This window comes from Lissotriton helveticus, chromosome 3_1 (assembly GCF_964261635.1).
Source record: "Lissotriton helveticus chromosome 3_1, aLisHel1.1, whole genome shotgun sequence".
NCBI classification, from domain to species: domain Eukaryota; kingdom Metazoa; phylum Chordata; class Amphibia; order Caudata; family Salamandridae; genus Lissotriton; species Lissotriton helveticus.
This window is the reverse complement of record NC_136061.1, coordinates 1,746,052,534-1,746,074,698: the sequence shown is the minus strand read 5'-3', so window position 1 is coordinate 1,746,074,698 and position 22,165 is coordinate 1,746,052,534. Positions and strand designations below refer to the sequence as shown.

General features: G+C 45.7%; 1 long non-coding RNA gene across 1 annotated transcript in view; it reads left to right on the top strand.

The window, feature by feature from the left end:
• LOC144825111 (uncharacterized) overlaps positions 1-22,165 on the top strand; it is a 32,853-nt gene that overhangs the window by 8,062 nt on the left and 2,626 nt on the right. Inside the window, exon 2 of the long non-coding RNA XR_013609277.1 lies at positions 17,249-17,391. This is a non-coding gene — a long non-coding RNA (uncharacterized LOC144825111). The remainder of the gene's footprint in view (positions 1-17,248; positions 17,392-22,165) is intronic.

Here is a 22,165-nt window from a genome sequence, read left to right as displayed (position 1 = left end):
ATATATATATATATGTGTGTTTGTGTATATTTAGATAGATACACACACTACCTAGTAACACTTGCAACTGGATAGTTATAATTAGGACTATGTTTTCATAGGAAATAGATTTTGGGGTTTCCCAATAACTTTGACGCCGTATTATGAATCTTCACAAAACTTTCAAAAAATAGTCTCATCAACCTAGGTATCAACCTACGTTCTTTCCTGGAAAGTTCTTTTGGTGACCCATCAAGCAGGGCCTAGGAAAAAGGGGGAATTGAACACTGATGCAGAAAAAAAGGACTGAACAGAAATACTCCAAATTTGGCAGCAAGCTAGATGTTTAGCAAGAAAGCATTTTTTTTATTTGGTGTAAATCTGTTTAGTACGTTTTGAGAAATTACAGTTCAAAATCTATGTATCTTACATGCTGCATAGGATGAGTGGACCCAGCGGATCAAAAGATTAGATCTCAATGGCTGTCTCAACAACAACAAAGATGTTGCGCATCTATTTTTATATGGGCCAAGAGGCTTGAAACCCCCTCTCCAAGCTGTGGTACTCCCCGGCGACCCCATCCCCGGGAACACCGTACCCTGCCTTTCTTTGGCTACTTTAAATAAATGTTGCTGCATGGTGGTGCCCAAATCTGGGCAGTGATACCACCAGTATTTTATAAGTGCTTGGGTAAGTTGCAGGGAGTGTTGCGGCCCCTAAAAATAGCTTACAAAAATGGACCCTATGTTTCTTGGGGTATAGAGGACATGACTGCAGGAAAAGCTTGTGATAATTTCAAGCATTCTTGAAGCTAGAGTATTTGCTCTTCATCTTCCGACTGCAGGAACCCTTTGTGGTTGGTCTTACGGCTCTATTATCAGGACTGAGACATGAAGAAGAAAGATTCTAACACATGTTTAACATTGCATTCAATAAAAAATTGCTTTCATGTTTATTAAACATTTCAATGCTTCTTATTAATGTTCACAATCTTCATGTTTATTGTTAAACATTTCAATGCTTCTTATTATTGTTCACAATCTTTAAATATGGCATTGAAATGCATTGATTTTACTGATGATTCCCTATCAAATCAAAGTTATTTTTATTATTAAGATGGTGATCTTTTAATAAAACTAATAGGCTTGCCTTTAAATATTAATGTGGTGTTTTAATCCCTTGACAATTATGATCGCACGGCCAGCGGCCTGCAGATTTTAATAGACGGCGTTGTCTCCTTTATGGACAGGCTGGACCTGTCTGTTAATTTTGCTAAGTTGATTGTATTAGTTGCCAGACGTCGGGGGACACGGATGAAAAGTTTTAAAGTTGGTCTCCATATTTTCGCAAACGGTTCCGGTCTTTCCCTACTTAGGTGTGTTATTCAACGACTGGTTACAATGGAGAGCCCTCTTAAATGCGAAGCTTAGCGAGTTGGACAAATCTGCGGGTGCTATTAGAACCTTTGCTAGCAGACTGGGATCATGGGCACTGGAGGTCATTTTAAAATTGTGCAAATCCAAGGCCTCTGCGAAAGTGTTATACAGCAGTGAGGTTTGGGGGTACATCCCTTCTCATAGGCTACATGTGTTGGAAAACAAGTTTTTGCACCGGGTCCTGCGAGTCCCCCAAGGTACGCCAGCTTGGTCTCTGCATGAAGACTTTGAGGTTGATTATATGGTGGATCAAGTGGTAATTAGACCCTTACTTTGCTTCATAGAGATGTGGACATGTGAAGATAAGGGTTTAACCAGCCTGATCTTAGCAGATTGTCTGGCCTTGGAATATGGTAAAAAAAATCCAGTGGATACGTTATATAAAGGAATCCTTCCAGGACATAGGAAGGCCAGACCTTTTCTTTGCACATGACACTTTAAGCACCGGGGATGTTACCATCACAAAAGATTTATACCTCAAATTTGCCACTGCCCAGCTTGACACTATTGAGGTCAGTAGACCCACAGGGAGGGCTTTTGTAATGTTAAAATCTGCATTGGGTAAGGAGCCATATCTTCATATCTGCTTTGGTGAAGCCCCTTCACTCGTTTTTTTGGTCCAGTCTACAATTACAATACATAAATAAAGATTTCTAAGTATGCTTTTACCAAATAAGCTTGTTGTTATCACAAGGTTTAAAACACCTGAGCCCTGTAAATGGTTTGAAATAAAGGAGATGAAAGAAGTTAATTTGTTTGTTGTGTTTTGCTCGGCCCATCACTAAATATGTTTTCCATGCGCTCTGCTCCCTTAATTATCACACTGAATAAGTTGCTATTTTCATCATGTGGCTGAACCTGTAATCTGTATGTAGCAAAGGGGTGCTATGCTGTTAGAAACCTTGCTGAAGCTGATATCGGAGTCTGTAATAGGACGGAATGTATGAAGCTCTGTGGTTATACTGAATAAGCAGCTACCTATGTTATGCCATCTATTAATGTAATAACTGCCCTTTCACAATTGCTTTATTAACCTTCCTGCTTTCTCAAATTTGCTTGAAAATGCACTATTTTTCTTCTTTTTAAAAAAAAAAATTGTGGGGAGGGTTATCCCCCCAAACCCCCCTTTTGGGGTTCAGGCTCGCTCGCTTCGCTCGCTCGCTACGGTGCTGTATGCAAATCACTTTGCGCCCCACCACTTTCAAATGTCACCCACCACCCCTGAGCTGTAGTGGTTACCAAAACCACTTGATAAGGCCCTTTCCTGCCCAGTTCCAAACACGTTTTTACTATAGCCCAGTCACCGAGACTCAGGTCATGAAGCAGTCCCTGTTGCTGTTGTGCAGTCAATTCTTCAATCTGGTGAGACAAAGAACGAACCCCACCAGCCAATCCTTTGCAACAATCCAGTACCAAGTCATCTGCAACGTTCACAAAACCATTTGCAGGCACCGCTGACAATCGCATAGTGTGCCCCATGATGATCTCATGAGGTGACAAGCCTGTCTTTCTGTCAGGTGTCCTGCGCATACTCATCTGGGAGAGGTGTGGCGCCGCGGCCAGGGCGACTGACGCTGGAATCTGGGGATCAGGGTTCGATCCCCGGCTCCGGCGGCAGGTTAGCCCAGCACCATGTGACTCTGGGCAATAGCTCGCTTAATCTTCCCGACGGCCCCCAGCGCCTAGAGACCCTTACGGGTGATTGTGCGCTTTACAAATGTGGATTATTATTATTATTATTATTATCAGGACAAGAGGCAAAGCGTCTGGCCATTTATAAGTTGATGATGCATATATTTTCGCCACTCTGGACTTCAGTGTTCGATTGATTTGCTCTACCAATCCTGAAACTTCCGGTCTTTAACAGCAATTCAATCTTTGCTCAACTTGTAATGCCGCATTCAAAAATATTAGAATTTTGATGTTGAAATGAGTTCTTCAGTATGACTCCAGATAAGTCAAAAACCCGAATCGAGATATCAACTCCCTCAATAATAGACTTGCAACAGTAAGGATATCCTTCCTTCAAGTTGTGTAAGCCTCTACCCAATGGGAGAATACACACACCACCAAAATATCTCTCAACCCATTGCTCACTGGCAGTTCAATGAAATCAAGCTGCATTCTGTTGAAGGGTCCTCCTGATTTGTCTATATGGCTCAGTGTGACAACTATGTGTTTCTCTACATCCATCTGCTGGCACCTTACATGTCTGCAACACACATCATCTGCAACCAGTGTGAATCTTGGATTGTACCACATTTGCCTGAACATTCTGATCATTGCGAGCCGGCCCTAGGTGCATGTCCATAACAATACCTCTCCATCAGAGACAACAAGCTATTTGGCAACACTGCTTTCCGATCATTAGGAACCCAAACATCCTCTTCTCTTTTAGCACATCTTTCTCTAATACAACCCTGCTGTTCTTCCTCTGTCACCTCTTCCTGAAATCTTATAACTTCTTCCCAAGTATCAATGGCTGTCATGCAGAAATGTGTACTTATCTCATTGTTGCTTCCATAACACCACTCCTAAAGGAAGAGCAATGCAGGGCACAGTACCTAGCAACTTCGTCAGCATAGGTATCATCCAAAGATACATAATCAGTTGACTACTGGTGTGCTGCACATTGAACAACTGTAATTTTTACAGACATCTGTAATGCATTCAGCAACTGATAAATGTTGTCATTGTGTTGGATAGGGAATCCAGAAGAGGTCACAAAACCTCTCTGAGACCACAACTGTCCAAAAACATGAACAACGCCAAACCCATACTGGCTGTCAGTAAATATTGTAATTTCAAGCTGTTCTGAAACACAGCATGCCCTAGTAAGAGCAATCAATTTGGCTTCTTGGGCAAAAAAACTCCTTGAAGTCAAAAAGCGTCTATCACACCCGAGTCTGTCCAAACTGCATAATCAGCACTCAGATTTCCATCTGGGTCTCCTAAACAGGAGCGATCAACACATATGACATAGTCACTTTCGTCCAAGGGAACATTTTGAAACTCTGGTCTAGGGCTGGTGTACAGTTCAGTCTGATCAAGACAGTCATGCTCAGCCCCATCTTCGCGATTTCCATCATCTTCAACTGGACTTGGAAAGAGTGTAGCCACATTTAATACATGAAGCCTTTTTATTTTGACTTTTGGGGAACCAGGTGTCACTTGCTCATAGCAGATCTAGTATGAATGTGAGATATTGCATCTTGGTGAGCGTTAACAAAATTTCCACTAACTGGGGGACAAAAATCAGTGGATTGCCCATAACAATGCATTTGCTCAAAGCTAACGCTGCCCGGGCGCACCCGCCCCGGCCATTCTTATTGATCCCACAACAGCCGGCTCATCTTAATGCCCGCAGCCACAACCACCCATTAATTTTTTTAACTCAACGCAGCGCGCCTTTTGGTGCCGACCCCTCCATCACTTCGAGTCGAACCCACACCCAGACCGGGTTGGAATTATCACTGGTTGTCTGGGGCCTGCTCTCCTCACTCCTCCAAACACGGAACAGCCCTGAAGAGTCACAGGACCACTCCTAGTGACGAAACAGGTGTCGGCTGGTTGTTTGGTTCAATACAGTCGTTGCTTCATGATAAATAACTTTGCATGACTTTGCAAACTTACACTGGTGTCGACCACTGCATTTATATAACGTATAAGACTTATATTAACATTGTGATATCCCCACCACGTGTGCCCAGGACTGCGCTCTCTCTTCTGTTCTACAACTACCACTTGCTGCACCTAGTGTACCTTGCGGCCACAGATTGTTTAACCATTTTGTTACCTGTTGCGCTGGAAGGCGTTGCAAACTAACCTTATTTCACTGGGTGACTACTGCTTGCAGGGCACAGCAATGTTAATCTGTATCAGGTGTCGGCATGTAAAAAAGTGGGGCTCTCTTTGTACACCTCACATCAGGAAAAGTTCCTGCTTGATTTAACATTTGATTTGGATCTGCAGTTTGGGAGTGGCTAATGGTATGGCAGGAGAAGCGGTACTCGCCCTCTCTAAATGATCCAAACAAACTGATCCCTAAATAGTAATTGGTGATGTCCCAGCAAATGTAGATTGTGTTTCAGGAACCATCAGGCCATTAATCAAAGGAACATTACCTCCAGGATTACCTGAAGTGTACAAAGGGGCAACTGGACCTATAGTCACAGGAATTATCAATACACTGGGACACTTACGCTTTGGCTGATTTTGGGGAATTGTCATTCCAGCGCTCTGTCCATTTAAGACAGTACTGAAGATCTGTCCTGTTTGACTTGAGATAACATTTGGCATTGTCTGCACTGGATTAAAGATTGGTACTGACAGAAGCGAGGCACAATTTTAAATGGGCTGATTCACATAAGATGTCCGTACTGTTTGACTCACATTGCGGTCTGAAATGGTTTGATTTACAACTGGTCTTGGAATGGGCTAAATTGTATTAATCATTGGATCTGGTGGATAAAAAACACAGGCACGTGTGTTACTGAACTTACTGGTGTACCTGGAACAATCTTGTTAGGGGTCCATTCGACTGAAGCAGTCATCACATTTAGCCCCACACTTTGTACTGTGTCGCTACACATTCCTGTCTCAACTGCATGATAAGGTGGGGGACAATTACATCAAAAGCTGATTTGTGAACTCATCATCTAAATTGCTTTCATAAGTAACTGTATTTTTACTCTCATCTTCTGCTGCCTGCTCTGCCTTCGCAGTCTGTTCCTTTCTCATTTTAGGCTTGTGCTTTTACCTTCTTCATTTGAAATAGCTGGAAACATTTTCACTCTATCTACTGTACCTGCGCTCCAGATTTTAATTTCTTCATCCCCTCTAACATCTCCTAATGTCTTAACTGCTTCTTGCATTGTAGTATAAAATGTAATTGTCCATCTCTGCCTGGCAATAAGTTCCCAAATACTAAGGGCTTCAAATTGTGCGGGTCTAGGAGGCGGTTTAGATTCACCTCAAATTGTCTAAAATTCCCAGGCTAAATGTTCTATAATGGGGGAAAGCTAATGCTCCCTCTTTCTCAGTTAAATTGCACCACTATTATAACCACAGACATGTGGAAACTCCCTTTAATGACACCACATGATAAGTTGGGATTCCTTTGGGTGGGGCTTCTGCACTCTTTCTAATTTGTCTTACTCAAATTCAATTAAGCGCAGTGAATTTCAATGGAATCAAGAAGTAAATTCAATCACACAATCCCTCCCACTTACTATTCTCAACCAGTAACAATGTGACACTGTCCACCAACATTAGCGCTGCTTCACACTATACCGACCTATGCCAGCCCAGCACAAAATGGCGTCCCATTCACTCTCTCAGCAACTGCAGTTGCTTTGTGATTCTCTTTCACACAACCGCACACACATCTAAATGCAAAATATTGCGGGCAAAAACCAACAACCTGTGTGCACACAATGGGTAAGGACCCAAACACTCCAAAGCTGTACTGTAGCTTTCACAATTTCACACGAGTGAAACTTGACCAGCAATTTTCGCTCCGGTTAATATCATGGTCTGGGACTGCCGGCCACCTCCCCCCTTAACACACTGACTGAATTACCCAATTCAACCAGTCAACACATGGGGTCTTTGGAAGTCAGGGGGTACAGGGCCCCCCCCCTGGCCGTATTTATTAAAATATAAAAACAAATCAAAATTTTTATAAAATAAACATTTCTGATAATTATTACGAATGCACATTTCAGAACATTAGATTGACATCTGTTTCGACATGGTATGATGGGCTAACCTTAACAAATATCTAGTACAGCGTGTTTCCTAACCGAATCTAACATCCTGAAAATTAAACTGCATTCTAATAATCATAAAGTCGTACGGCAAGGTCGCCAACCGGTGTCAGATCCTTTTACAGCTGCGCTCTCACGTTCGAAATGCGCATGCGCAACCCAGGGCACGTTACACCCACGTGCGCTCCCTGAACTCCATTTAACCATAACAGGAGGGCCCAGACACTCGCGCACCTTAGTGACGTCATAGTGTTGTGAGGGGTGGCTACCAGCCTGAGGAAAGCGTAGACTCCCTCCCCCGCACCCTTTAAAATACTGGATATCATATCCTGCCCCTGAAGTTCTGAGAGAGACCAATGGCCCCTCCCGTGGGCGGCCCCTTTCGTGAATGGGCCCGCCCCCCCGTAAGGACCTTAAAATGCTGCTCACCGATTAATGACCTTACCGCCAGACACACATAATAAATACGACATTGCTATACTAAAAGGGAAAAAAGGGCCTAAGGAGAAAATTTATTAACACACAGCAGAGCACAAAACATACACATATCCAGATATTCCTGTAAGCGGGAAAAAAGGGGCCTAAGGAGAAAATTAGTTAACATATCACACCAAATGCACAAAACATTTACAACTGTTCAACTCTCTATTAGACGGGAAAAAAGGCCTACTGGATCAAGCATCCTATAACTATAATCCGGCACATTGCTACACATTATACCTACCATTGGCCGGCCCCAAGGTCTGCTAAAAAAGGGGATGGAGGGCGGGGAAAATTACACAGCCCCACGGTGGGGCGAGGAGCGAGCCTGGGAGCGCGGGCACAAAGAGGCCGCTTCCCGCGCTCCCCAGGCTCTTAACCCTTTCGCAGCCGCGGCCCCGCCCCCTCACCCCGGAAGTGCACAACTACTTCCGGGGCGAGGGCGGGGGGCAAGCGACCCCGAAAAGGAACGGGGTGTGGGAGGGGCCGGGCCCCGCCATGCCTGCGTGGGGGCCGATTGGCCCCCCCTTCTCTCATGGTCTGGGACTGCCGGCCACCTCCCCCCTTAACACACTGACTGAATTACCCAATTCAACCAGTCAACACATGGGGTCTTTGGAAGTCAGGGGGTACAGGGCCCCCCCTGGCCGTATTTATTAAAATATAAAAACAAATCAAAATTTTAATAAAATAAACATTTCTGATAATTATTACGAATGCACATTTCGGAACATTAGATTGACATCTGTTTCGACATGGTATGATGGGCTAACCTTTACAAATATCTAGTACAGCGTGTTTCCTAACCGAATCTAACATCCTGAAAATTAAACTGCATTCTAATAATCATAAAGTCGTACGGCAAGGTCGCCAACCGGTGTCAGATCCTTTTACAGCTGCGCTATCACGTTCGAAATGCGCATGCGCAACCCAGGGCACGTTACACCCACGTGCGCTCCCTGAACTCCATTTAACCATAACAGGAGGGCCCAGACACTCGCGCACCTTAGTGACGTCATAGTGTTGTGAGGGGTGGCTACCAGCCTGAGGAAAGCGTAGACTCCCTCCCCCGCACCCTTTAAAATACTGGATATCATATCCTGCCCCTGAAGTTCTGAGAGAGACCAATGGCCCCTCCCGCGGGCGGCCCCTTTCGTGAATGGGCCCGCCCCCCCGTAAGGACCTTAAAATGCTGCTCACCGATTAATGACCTTACCGCCACAGGCCAGGTAGTTGACCGACTATCTGGCCCCCCCCCCTGAACACACCCCTTTTAGAAAGGTCATACTCTCCCTGCAAAAACTTCCACCCATGCCAAGATATTTCTTATGAAAAGGGCATTCCCCTCCTCTGTTAAGTGGACCCCATCCCGCAGGTAGAAGTGCTCTCCCCAGATGCAACCATGAGGAATGGTCTGTAAGACCGGTGTTCTAAATAACTTGTCCAGCTTGTTGTTGACCCTCTTTAACGAGTTATTCAACGCGCTGACTGAGTCCCCCCCTCTCCATTGTATTCTCGGTATCAGCTGTGACCATACCACCACACTACCCGGTAACCGCTTCGCTAGCCAACCTGCTGCTGATATAATCTCTTCCAGGAGGACCCTTCTACCCAAACTTGTCAGATCATTCCCCCCTAGATGAAGGATCACCGCCGAGGGAGGTGTAGTATGTCGTGCTAATAAGTCCGACATATAGTCCCTGAACTGATTGAGGCGGAGCCCCCCCTGCCATGGAAGGAGACCGTGCACCCCCTGCTCTCCACCCTCTGTTTACCTGATCCTGCAAGAAAAATTGGATTAGCACGCTTGACATACGAATGCCCCACTACCCAAACCACCACTTTCTTCTGCCTGTCCTCCTGGTTCCTCCATGATGTAGATAAGTTGCCTTGATGATCCGTGGGTAGTTTCCGTCCTGCGTCACAGGCCCGAGAAACTGTAAATAACCAGAAAAACAGCAGGTGTTAGAAATACTCCACATGGCGGCAGCTCTCACAACATGTGCAACCGCACGTAACGTTTATAAGCACTTGAGGACCATCTCCCAATCCTTTGCACACTAGTTGTGGCCAAACCCCTGGCTGTTGCTTCAGTGGCTGCCCCTATCCGGAAGGAGTGCGTCCCAAACTCTTTGTGGTTATAACCAGCCCTTGCCATACTCATGGCTAGTACCCTCTAAAACTGAAATCTGGTCAAAGCGGTCCCATCCCCATGCATTAGCAGTGACCCCCCACACTCCTGCGCCCGCTGACTTATCAGATCCTCCACATGTGTCACCGGGCAGCAGGGATTGTTCCTTGCACGATGTAACGCCAGGCTTTGGCCCCTAGCTTCCTGATCAGTTTTTGATTTCCTGATGATGATCCACATAGTGTCGCCCTTTATGCTGATATCACGCAGCTGAAGGCCGCCTACCCTATCACCTTTGTTGGCCGCCACCAGTTCGCCCACTCTGAATGCCCCATAAAAAGCTAAAGAGAATGCTGCTTTAAAGAGGCCCACCTCGGACGTAGAGCTACATGTGTCCGGTAGAGCGAGGAGAACTGCTGATAAGCGTTCAAAACCTATTGGTTTCCTAGAATCTGTGGAAGGGGGCTGCATGCGCCGCCATCCTTTTAACGCCTTCTGTGCTAGGAAGCTGTTTGTAGGGTCCTGTCCCCCTTTTGCACATGCGAAAAAGGAGATAGCCGCCTTGTGCCTGTTGGCTGTCGCCGCCGTGCGCCCTTCTCTGTGTAAGGTGCCTATGTACCCATTGAAGCTAGCTTCCAGAGTCCACGTACTCTCCCATCCCTGGCCCAGAAAGTGACAGTAAGACCTGAACGCCCCTTCGTATGCCGTCCTTGTCTTTGGTGCTAGGCTGGCTGCCACGAGGTCATGTAGTTGGGGGCACCAATTTGCCAGAGAGTCGACGGGAAGTAGGTAGGGTTGTCTCTGCCTCCGGCAAGTGATCCCTGAAAACCTGCATCTTAAAGCGAGAAAGGGCATCAGCTGCATTGTTTAACACCCCCGGGACATGTTTCGCCCTGAAAAGTACATTCAATGGCATGCAACACAGCACAATCTCTTTGATCAGGCGTAGTATGAGTGGACACCTTGCAGCTTGTTGGTTGATGCATTCCACCACTGTCATATTGTCTGACCAGAAGATTACAGATCGGTTGGCCAAATCCTCGGGCCACACTTTCAGTGCCACCCAGATTGGGAAGAGCTCGAGGAAACTAATGTTCACCGTCAGCCCGCTCTCCTCCCACCAGGCGGGCCACTTCTGTGCCACCCACTTCCTGCCAAGGATTGCGCCAAACCCTACACTGCCTGCCGCATCTGTCCACAAACCAAGGTCCTCTGAAGACAGCGTGGGTGCACCCCACAGCACTCTGCCATTGAAGTCCTCCAGGAATGCGATCCATATCCGCATATCCTGGCGAACCTCAGCAGATAGCCGTGTCCGGTGATGTTTCTCCCGAAGACCCCTCATGGCCTGTGCAATTGAGCGTGAAAAGGGGCGTGCCATGGGAATTACTCTTAATGCAAAATTTAACTGCCCAACTGTCTGCTGCAACATTCGTAGATTCACTTTCTTGGCTTGTAGGCATAGTCCTAGCGTATTCTTGAATCTTTGTATCTTTTCCTTTGGTAGTCTAAAACAGCCCTCTACTGAATCCAGCTCAATGCCTAAAAATTCCAGGCATGTTACTGGCCCCACTGTCTTCCCCTGCGCCAACGGGACCCCGAAAGAGTGCATGAGCACGCAAAATTCCTGCAATGCTGAAGCACACTCCCGTGAACCCGCCGGACCCAGGAAAAGAAAATCATCCAGGTAGTGCATGACCCACTGGTGACCCGTACATTGTCTTAAGGCCCATTCCAGAAAAGAGCTGAACTGCTCAAAATATGCGCATGAAATTGAACAACCCATGGGCATACACTTATCCATGTAGTACTTCCCCTCGAAAGAGAAACCCAGAAGGTGCTGGTCCTCTGGGTGAACAGGGAGCAGTCTAAAGGCTGACTCGATGTCTGATTTAGCCATCAGTGTTCCCGCGCCCAAGCCCCTCAGCATGTCCGCTGCCTGATCGAAGGACGCATATTTAACACTGCAAACAGATTCATCGATAGCATCGTTCAAGGATATACCCTTAGGTGCAGACAAGTTGTGGATGAGCCTATATTCCCCTTTCTCCTTCTTTGGAACCACCCCCAAAGGGGAGCACACAAAATTCTGAGTGGGAATGACATGAAAAGGTCCCGCTACTCTACCTAAACGCACCTCTTTTCCTATTTTTGTCGCCACCAGCGTGGGATTGGAAAGAACTGACAGCTGATTTCTGCACTGTGGTGTCCCGACATAACCCCCAGCAGGAATTCGGAAACCATGTGTGAAACCTTCTTGCAACAATCTAGCAGAAGTGTGGTTAGGGTACCTATTCAGCCAGGGGATCATAGCTGACAACTGAATGGGTGAATGTGCTATAATGGGATGGATCTTACTATTCAGGTTTCTTCCTACCCCTATTTCCCGATCCACTGCCTTTATTACGGCATGTCGTCTCTGGGTGGGAAGGGTGCCCGCATAGGTTGCACGCGTGCCTGAACTTACAAGTGCCCGGTGCCCTGTGGCATGTCCGTCTGTTGAAGTCCCAACATACCCCTTTCGCACCACCATTGACTCTCTGTTTTTGGCCTGTCTCCCCACCCTGTGCTGATCGAAAGGGCTGTTGGAACGGCTGTTGTGGCCTGGGGGAATAAACTTTGTTCCCGGTAGTGCTAGTGCTTGCGCCCTGACCCTTCTCAAATTGCGAATGCCATGAAATGGAATCCACCTTGTCCCATGTCAAACACTTATCAAATTCCTTAGACTTTCTGAAAGCTACATCATATTCTTTCCACACATCCCCCACATGATTCTCATGGTACATTGTGATTCTACTCTGATAGCAATTCATAGCTGGTTGCATTCCCGGAAAGCGTTCGCCAATTACTGCACCGTACACCGCAAAGGCCCTCACCCAATTGATGATGGTTTCTTCCACCCTAAATTTGTACAATTTTGCTCTCCATTCACTGGGCAACAACATATCCTTCTGTGATTTAGCATATTCCCATTCCCTGTTATCTATCAGTAATGAAAAAATATTAACATATTTGTCAGCCCATATCATTTCTTTCACACTTTGTGACACATGTTGCGCTAAGCACTCCCCCCTGGAGGGCATTGTGCCCTCTCCCAGCAGTGGCAGGGCAATCTCCTTACCATTGTCGCTGGGTCGCGTCGCTTCGCCGATCTTGGCAGTCCCAGCATCGTTCGTTGTACCTGTTTGGGGAGAAACTGTTGCCGGCGGTGTGCCGCCCCGACCACTAGCCAACAGTATCTGAGTAACCAATGTTTGCTGTTCTGCTGTGAGGGCCGTATTGGCCGGCAGCGCCCCCCCACCCAACCACGGGAGGACAGCCGCTACCTGGGCTGCCAGGTCTGTTGGCATTGGCCCCGACGCGGAGATAGGAGTAGGGACCGCACTCAAGGGCACAGGAGCGTGCGGTGGCGCCACAGGCGGCACCGGTGCCGCCACTGGAATGGCCGGCACGACTGGCACTGCCACTGGCAGTTGGGGCACCGGTGCCGGGACGCCCAACGGGACCTGAGGTGGAGGGATAGGTGCAGCTGGAGGTACACTGGGAGTAGGACTCTGTGGCCGACCCCCCACCCTCCTATTTTTCGTCCGCCTGGGCGGTGTCACAAATACGCCCCTTGGCTTGGGCGGCACTATCGTCCGCTTAGGTCTTCCAGATGGCCCAGCCTGAGCATCCACCTTAGCCCCCAATTCCGCTACAGTCTTATCCAGCTTATCAAACTTCCCCAGTCGCTTATCCATTGCAGACATTCTGCGCATCATTTTTTGGAACATTAAACCCACGTTCGCATTCCCATGCCCCCTTCTTGCAGACATATTTATGAGCACACCGTGCTCCGTACCTGAACCAGTTGAAGGTGCACGAGCTGGAATACGCGGACCAAGATCCTAGTCTTGTTTACCTGACCCAGTTGAAGGCGCCCGGGCTGGGGTATGAAGGCCGAAAACCTAGTCCTGTAGTCCTGACCCAGTTGAAGGTGCCCGCGCTGGGATCCACAGACAGAGATCCTAGTCTTGTTCCCCTAAAATTAGAAAATACGTTAGAAACCAATTGTGGCTATTAATATATGGGAAACTTGTCTTCCCAGCTGTAACTGAACTTATCGGCTGGATTATCCCCGCACTGTTGAAGTATTATGAGGACAGATAGATACCAACACCTTTGTAAAGACACACAAAAGATCATATACTTATTTTAAATTGTAAAAGGAGGATACCCTTATTTAATAAAACAGAATTAAAGAAACTAAAGCAACCACCTCTGTAAGACACAGCAGAACATATACTTATTTAATTTGTAAATAAGTCAAATCACTTTCTAATCATCTATTAAACAAACTTTGTGTGCCCTGAAATCAAAACAACCACTGTTTTAGAACACACCACAGATCTTATACTTTAAATATCATCAGAGCACGTTACATATCACCAGTTGCATTTATATGAAGCCCCATCTACTCCCTTATTTCCCCCGAGTATTAATTCGACACGTTTACCAACCAGAAACCTTCCTGGTCACCCCTCCACACTGTGCCCCAGCTGTCCATGCTTAGCTTTATCTACCAATTGCCGGTAGCTAGCAAAGAAGCCCGAGCCTGCCCGCCCTGAAATCTGTATAATACAGACAAATCTGACCTGACGGTAGCGCGCACTTGATAGCCAGCACCCACGGCCCACTTGAAAACCGGCCTTGTAAAATTAAGAGGCAGCTTCTTCCCGCCCGACCTGCAAGGCCACTGAGCAGCTCCTGAGCCCCCGCCCGCCCCGCAAAATACCTCGTGTCAAGTAGTCACTAAATGGGCGTCCCACAGTGCCCACGTCCGCTCGGCGGTGCGTTCGCTCAGCTGTTCGGTGATGTGTAAGCTCCCACGAGTCTCCCGGGTTCCTCCGCCGCCTCGCTCGATCCCGCAGTCACCGCAGCAACTCCCGCTTCGCTCGATCCCGAACTCCACAGCTACTTTCCGCTCACTCCAGTGACTCGGCTTCCCTGTTCCGCCTGGATCTCTACAGCTCCCGCTTCGCTCGATCCCGAACTCCGCAGCTACTCTCTTACAGTTCCCAAAGCAAACCTGGAAAAACAAAGAAGAAAATTACACAGCCCCACGGTGGGGCGAGGAGCGAGCCTGGGAGCGCGGGCACAAAGAGGCCGCTTCCCGCGCTCCCCAGGCTCTTAACCCTTTCGCAGCCGCGGCCCCGCCCCCTCACCCCGGAAGTGCACAACTACTTCCGGGGCGAGGGCGGGGGGCAAGCGACCCCGAAAAGGAACGGGGTGTGGGAGGGGCTGGGCCCCGCCATGCCTGCGTGGGGGCCGATTGGCCCCCCTTCTCTAGATCCTCCATGTGCACTCAGAATTCACTAAATACCAACCAATAACTCACTATCACTGAAGGAAAACTATTGATACTGTCAAAGACGTCTCATGACAAGTAGCTCACTGCAGACAATAAATGACCCAAGTGTCTTCTACATTTGTGCACTATCCTGGGACCTTAAGCCATGAGGCATCCGTTAAAAACAACAACTGCGGACCATTTCGAGAACAAAGCGTCACATTTACTCTGAGTACAACGACTCGGCAAAACACTTCACAACATCACATTTCACGGCAATCTTCAAGCCAAAAGTGTTGCAGGCGCAAAGCCCTATTAATACGCACATTTCCATCACTTGTAGGCATGACGCTGAAACGTAATCAATCCTCGTAATGAATCATGGGACAGAATTCAGAGTGAACAGTTTTTGGACTGGGCAGTTGCATAAGGTCAATGCTAGCTCCCTAACACTAAACAAAATGGTTCTCCCCTTTATGGGACTAACCAGACTCTGCTACAAGATTTGTTGTATATTTTTCACCCTTCCCAGACATCCAACTCTCTGTGAGGCTGCATGGATCTTTTGACACAGTAATAGAGGGTGGTAGAACCATACACCAAACCCACCAACAGCAATAAATATAAACAGTATGACGTATTAGGCCATACAAGAAAATTCCAGTCAGTATTAAAAGTTAGGGAGTTTTATTGCACACTCAAGCTCAAACTCATACAGACTGTTCGCAATGCCAAATTACAAAAAGACATAGGGCCTGATTCACAAGAGTAATCTGAGACAAAATCCTAACTTTACGACTTTTGGTATTCACAAAAGGCATTTAGGAGTAGTATAGATAGGATTCCTAACTTTACTACTCATAAACTGAGACAAAATCCTAACTTTATGACTTTCGGTATTAACGAAAGGCATTTATTAGTAGTAAAGTTAGGAATCGTAAGGATGCCAGAGAACCAATAAAAATAACATTAGTTAGAGGACACTTAGTTAGTATGAAACAAAACGATCGGAGTTAGTGCCTTTTTTTGGCAAGGCATATTATTGTGAATTAGACAATTAGTTAAGGATTCCAAATTCAGGTGAAGTGAATCAAACATGTTTCTGTTGTGAAGAAAGGCGTAAGGATTATATTTCAAGCGGAATAACACACTTAATAATTAAGGGAAACAGGATAGAAGGAAAAAGATAGTTAATTCAAGGTGCGTGAGTTAGCAAAGGCAGAGCACTGGAAGGCACCTAGTTGTGATGTTCAAAACTTGTACTTACTCAAAAGCTAACGTTGGGGCAGTGGCAAGTAGAGTCAGGAATACTGCATCAGAGAAGTGTTCAGAAAAGCGAGAGTCAGGGCTGGCGTAAGCCCAATTACGATTTTGCCAGCTAATGGAAAACCGGGGACAACCAATTAGGACTATTGAGAAGTGCGAGTACAGACAATTTTAATTACTGTGGTGGCAGCACTTACATATGTGGTTGTTAGTTGTCCGGGAATGGCAGGAGTTTCTTGGTGCCAGAAGTGTAACCGAGGCGCCAGAATTAATTTACAAAATGGTCCTGAAAATGTAAATTAAGGATTGAGTGCGTGAAGCATGACATGACTGAGCGTGCGGGAAGTTTTTATACTATGAAGGGTTTCTCATAGGGTAATTAGGTGGCTTGTGGACACATATATTTTTTCCCCTTCCTTTCTCTTGGGTGTGATATGTATTAATAGTAGGGAGGATGTAAGGATGGAAACTACCCCTCTCCCCCTTTCTTCTTTTGTGTGTATTATACTTATGTCAGACAGAGACACCACTGCAGGTCTGTCTATACTTGGACAAGAAGATCATGAAAGACCAGGTGAATTTGCAGACTGAAGGAGACCGCTCTTGGTGGATGGATTACATGTGGAGGATTAAGAGCAGACATTTCCAGGTGAAAGCCAGTAGAAGGAGCAGAGCACCCCCTGATAAATAGAAAAGGGCCACTAACTTGCAAGATCGTGCTTGCCAACTTCCCACTTGTATGGCTTCCGCTCTTATTTAGTTTGCCACTGTATTGTATTTCCTTCAAGGTTGTTGTGTTCTACCCTTCCCCAGTACATGTTTCACTTTACCCTGGTTGTCTTACCTTCTCTCCTGCTAGGTTCCTATGCTCCATGATCCTTGGCTATTCTGTGTCCTATCGCTGCTGCCTGCTTTGCCTGACGGTTCTCCGAGTGTTTCCTGGCCTCTATGTGTCTCCTGGTGCCTTCGGGGCTCGTTACCAACATCTCTGTTGAAGTACCAGTGAGTTCCACGTCCTCCCTTTTATGTGTGCTTCCAGTACATGTACTGTTAAAAAACAATCAGTTTGTGGCCCCACTTGGGGGATGGGGAAAGATGTCTCTCTGGGACCCAAATACACCCTCCAGATCTATGGGATCAGGGAATGCCTACCCTGCCCCCTTATATCTTTTTTTACTTTTTCTTTCCAGTACACGGGGACTGAGTCCCTGAGTCATAAAATGGCTTCCAAACATCTTTGCTGATGTGAGGCAGTCAATCAGATCTTATTTTTCAATCTGCCAGAGCTGCAATACTACTGTGTCTCTATATAAACATGTATTTTGAACCTTAATGTCTCAAAAACTACTGAACAGATTTACACCATATCACAAAAAGCATGCTTTCTGGGTAAATATCTAGCTTTCCTCTAAATTTGGTGTAATTCTATTCATCAGTTTTTGCTATATTGCTGTTCAATATTTTTAAGGAAGATTTTGTTGGGAAAATGCCTTTTGGGAACCCCCTTTTTCTCTGCACCCCCATCCATTGAAAAATCACCCCAAAACTGTCTAGGAAGGACCCGTTGTGAACAAAACGTTTTTAAAAAAAGGGTTTGTAAAGATTCATCAAATGGGGCTAAAGTTATTAGTGAGCCAAAAAATACATTTACTATAGAAACCCTGTCCGACACATAACTTCACAGCGGAGTGTCTTCTCCTTAAGTGTGGTGAGGGCTCATGATAGTCACAAGAGGCAAAAGAACACGTTATGTATAAAGTTCTATATTCATGCCATGTTTGTCCTAAACACTTTGAACCTTTTTTTTGCTTTAGCAGTTACCTAAATTTGCTATTAGAGCTAAAATAGGATATCACACCTTCTCTTAGACTCCCTTTAATTCTTTTGCCGTGGATGGAACTGAACAAATTTGGCATGCTGGATCTCAGCTGCATATATTAGCCAAGTGCAAAGACTGGTGCAGATCCATTTATGTGGACCAAGTTATAGGTGAATCAAAACCGACTTTTCAATGGAAAGTGCAGCTCAACCATAACTACTCAGTGGCAACTACCACTGTAATATGTGTGTATAGAGTTGGCAATTGAAGTTATGGTTAGGACTTGCATTATATAGGAAATATATTTTTACTTTGCTTAAACTTCTGTATGATTTGACAAAAACATAAAAGCTAGTGACAATCAGTAAGCAAATTGGCTGAGACAATTTTTACATCCTACCAAGGCTTCTTTTTTTTTTTTAACTAATGAGATACTACTTGTTTCATAACCAATTTTTGCACCCTTTGGATTTTGGTCATGGAACTGTTTGAACTGAGGAGCAACAGGATATTTCTGCTATTCTGTTCGGTTTTCTAGGATCTCTGAAAAGGAGGACTGTATTCTCAGTCGATCTGTGGGACACAGACTATGTATAGGAAAGGTGAAAGGACGCACCTGCTCCTGTATCCAAAATATCATGTGGTTTCAGGTTATTTCACACCTGGTAATCCTGGGGTGCGGAATCACCTAACCAGTAGCAATCAGGTGGAGCGAAAGTAAGATATAAAATCATGTATTTATTTTGTTCTGGCCATGGCACTGGAGTGGTTTTAGGATGGAAACCCCCAGCTATGTTGTAGTATTCTTCTCCCACTTAAAGTTCAACTTCCCGATATTTCGATCTAGAGGTTGATCAGACAGGCGTACAAGGTAAAGGGATGTGAAGGAAAATTATAGAGGCAATACAGCACTCCAGTCTCCTTTCTGTGAATTGGGCCCACATCTGGCACCGAATGACATTTCAGGCATTGTGTCACTTCAGCCATTCACTGGTTCTCACAGAACTCTAGATTGTTTTATTGGGCGAGCTTTGGAAGGATCAATCATATTGACCTTGAAGTTGCAGAGGCTGGCTAGCCCTCAGTATTCCCTGGGGCAATTTAGGTATGATAGACCTATAGGTGCTGAATGCGTTTCTCCTTATTAATACCAAGCCAAAAGTAGTTTGCCTCCCTAGTACTTGCCCTTTGTCCTTACAAATATAAGGGTCCTACGTTACGACGCTTGAGCATAGGCCTTTTGATCTCTTGTCTTGCAAAACCTCATTTCAGGTGGTCGCGACCTCTCTAAGGGTGTAAGAGGATCTGGACTTATTCATTTGGTCTGAACCATATTTCTGGGTGGTGCTCTGACTTGATGCACTGAATGTGATAGGTGCTCTTTCTTTTGCCTCAGCCTCAATATTTCAAGGTGGGTTGATAGACTCCATTATTCCGAAGTCCAAGGAGTCATTCCTTCCCTAAATGGTTTTTCATAATTATATTTGGACAAGGAGATTGTCATCCCTAGCTGTCCAATCCTTTTGGGGTTGGCAGGATTGATCTGGTTGGATGTATGGCAGATACTATTGGTATAATCAATACATGTCAACATGTTGTCATAAGAACAAGGGAGATTCTGAAAATAAATTTAGGAGACTGTATTTTCCCTAATAGACTTTATTGAAGCTGGGGTAATGTCAGACAGGAGATGGCTAAAAGGGTATTTTTTGCTTTAAAAATCGTGGTTCACCTGTCTGAACGGGGTCTGTAGGCATGTATGTTCAATCTCACATAGCAGACTAATGAATGTTGGGCACTGCCTGCAACCTCTGGTTAGAAGGCTCTTAACACTCATTGACCCTCACTAGAGGCGCTAGAATTCTATTCATGAAAGCCCATGAACAACATGGCGGAGGAGACTTGCTCTTAACTCTACATGAACCTTCCAGGTAGCAGATGGGGGTAACTTGGAAGGCATGGATGCCTCATCCAGATCCACTTTTATGGAATATTAAAGGTTTCAGGTGATTAACTACTCGGGTCCTAGGCCAGAGGACCATATGGAAATAGACCTGGTCTTCCTACACCAAGGTGGAGAGCCACAGAGGGGTGGCACTAACTTGGCACCAAAAAATGCTCCTTTTTGGTGCCAATCAAAAAGGAGCTCAATCAGGGAAGTAAAATGAAGATTGCCCGTAAGTAAGCTAGGCATGCCCACATAGACCAGTCCGCCTGTGCGACTCTGACCGCCTCAAGGGTGCAGCAAGGGCTGCTAACACAAGGCAGTGGGTTGACCTGCTCACCTGCAGCTCTCTCGTCATCACCCAGACCATTTTATAATCAAGCATAAGGCTGCTTCCAAAAGGAAAGCCAATCACCAGTAATAGTATGTTTGGAAAATACACGGCCTCGCTCTGAAGTTATCTGGGGCCCACAGAGCACGCCTTCAATACTCAATCACCAGAGCCATGCTTAAAGGCCGCGAATCAATGCGTAATGACTGCAATCAATTTCAATAAGAAAATACAGCTGGCATGCTGCTTAAACTTGAATTGCCCCTTTAATTGCTCCTGTTTTCTCATATGCCTGCCCGTGGAGGAGATTTACAGCTGAAATGATCCCTTAGCACGAGGTTCTACTGCCTGCAGCCCAGTTTAGAGGCAGGTGGGGGTGGTTCGCTGGCCATTTAACCCTGTGATTAGCAGGCGTCAATGCGCATGTGCGGTGGGCTGTGACAGAGGGTTGAGTCGGGTTCATTGCTCTTTTAATGAGAATGTGCAAGGCTGCAGCCGCTCTAAACGAAGCGTGCAGGTCACGTGATTATGTCAAAATGAGAAAAAAAACGGCTGGTTCTTTTTATATGAAACTAGGGTGGACCGATTTTGAAAGCCAAAAACCGGGATATTTCGCAAAAATAAAGAAGGGCTCATCATCCGAGGGGCTCAGAATAGAGCGTTCGTCAATCCAGAAGCACAAACGAGGTGCCAAGGAAATACAAAAGTCATTTTTTAAACCCAGTATTATACATGTTATTTGACTAGCTTCCTCATACGTGTGCTAGCTAACTAGTACTTCGTTGTAACCCATAAAAACGTGCCTTCAATGTTCACTGAAAACATGGGGACCTCAACCAAAATCTGCTAAAACAGCTGGCGAAAAACCGGGACTGTCCCAGCAAATACGGGGCACCTGGCTACCCTATTTGAAATGCCTTACTGTTTTTGAGGGGCAATTGTCTTTTTTTTTTTTTTTTTAAAGTAATGGGAACGTCATCTATATGATGCATTACTCTCTCAGTCGGACCAGTCTCCTTCTTAGTTTTAATTCTCTGGCCCAGATGTATCAACATTGTATTTTGCGAGTTCTTAATAGCAAATTTTACCGATTCGCCATTATGGACTGGCAAAATGCAATGTATGTAGGTTTTGCAAATAAAATTGCGATTCCTACATATTCCTCAATAGCGAATCGCAAATTGCCATTCGCTATTAAGGAATGCCTTCCCATTCATTCCTATGGGCCTGTAGGCCCATAGGAATGAATGGGAAGACATTCAGATTTGCGATTACCAATTTGGTAATCGGAAATTGCTAATGCAATTTCAAAGGTGTTAGGGGGCCTAAAAGCCACCCTGATTCACCCCAAAAAAGGTAAATCTGCACATGTGGCGCACATACATGCCACATGCCACATACGTGCAGCAAGGTTGGGGGGGAGGACTTGAAGTTCCCAAGATGGGGAAAAAACATGCATCGAATACAGAGACTACGAAAATAGGGTTTAGGCTGCTTACCTCTTTCAAGAACCCGTTCACAACATTATCAGAAAAGGCTACATTACCAAAAAGTGAACTGTGACCCTGGCTGATATGTAACTATACAGTTTTAAAATTACTTGACATGGTGCATGCACTTTCAAAGCAGCCCCCCACTCCTTCTTCACATATCTCACTTTACAGCAAACAATGACGCTCTA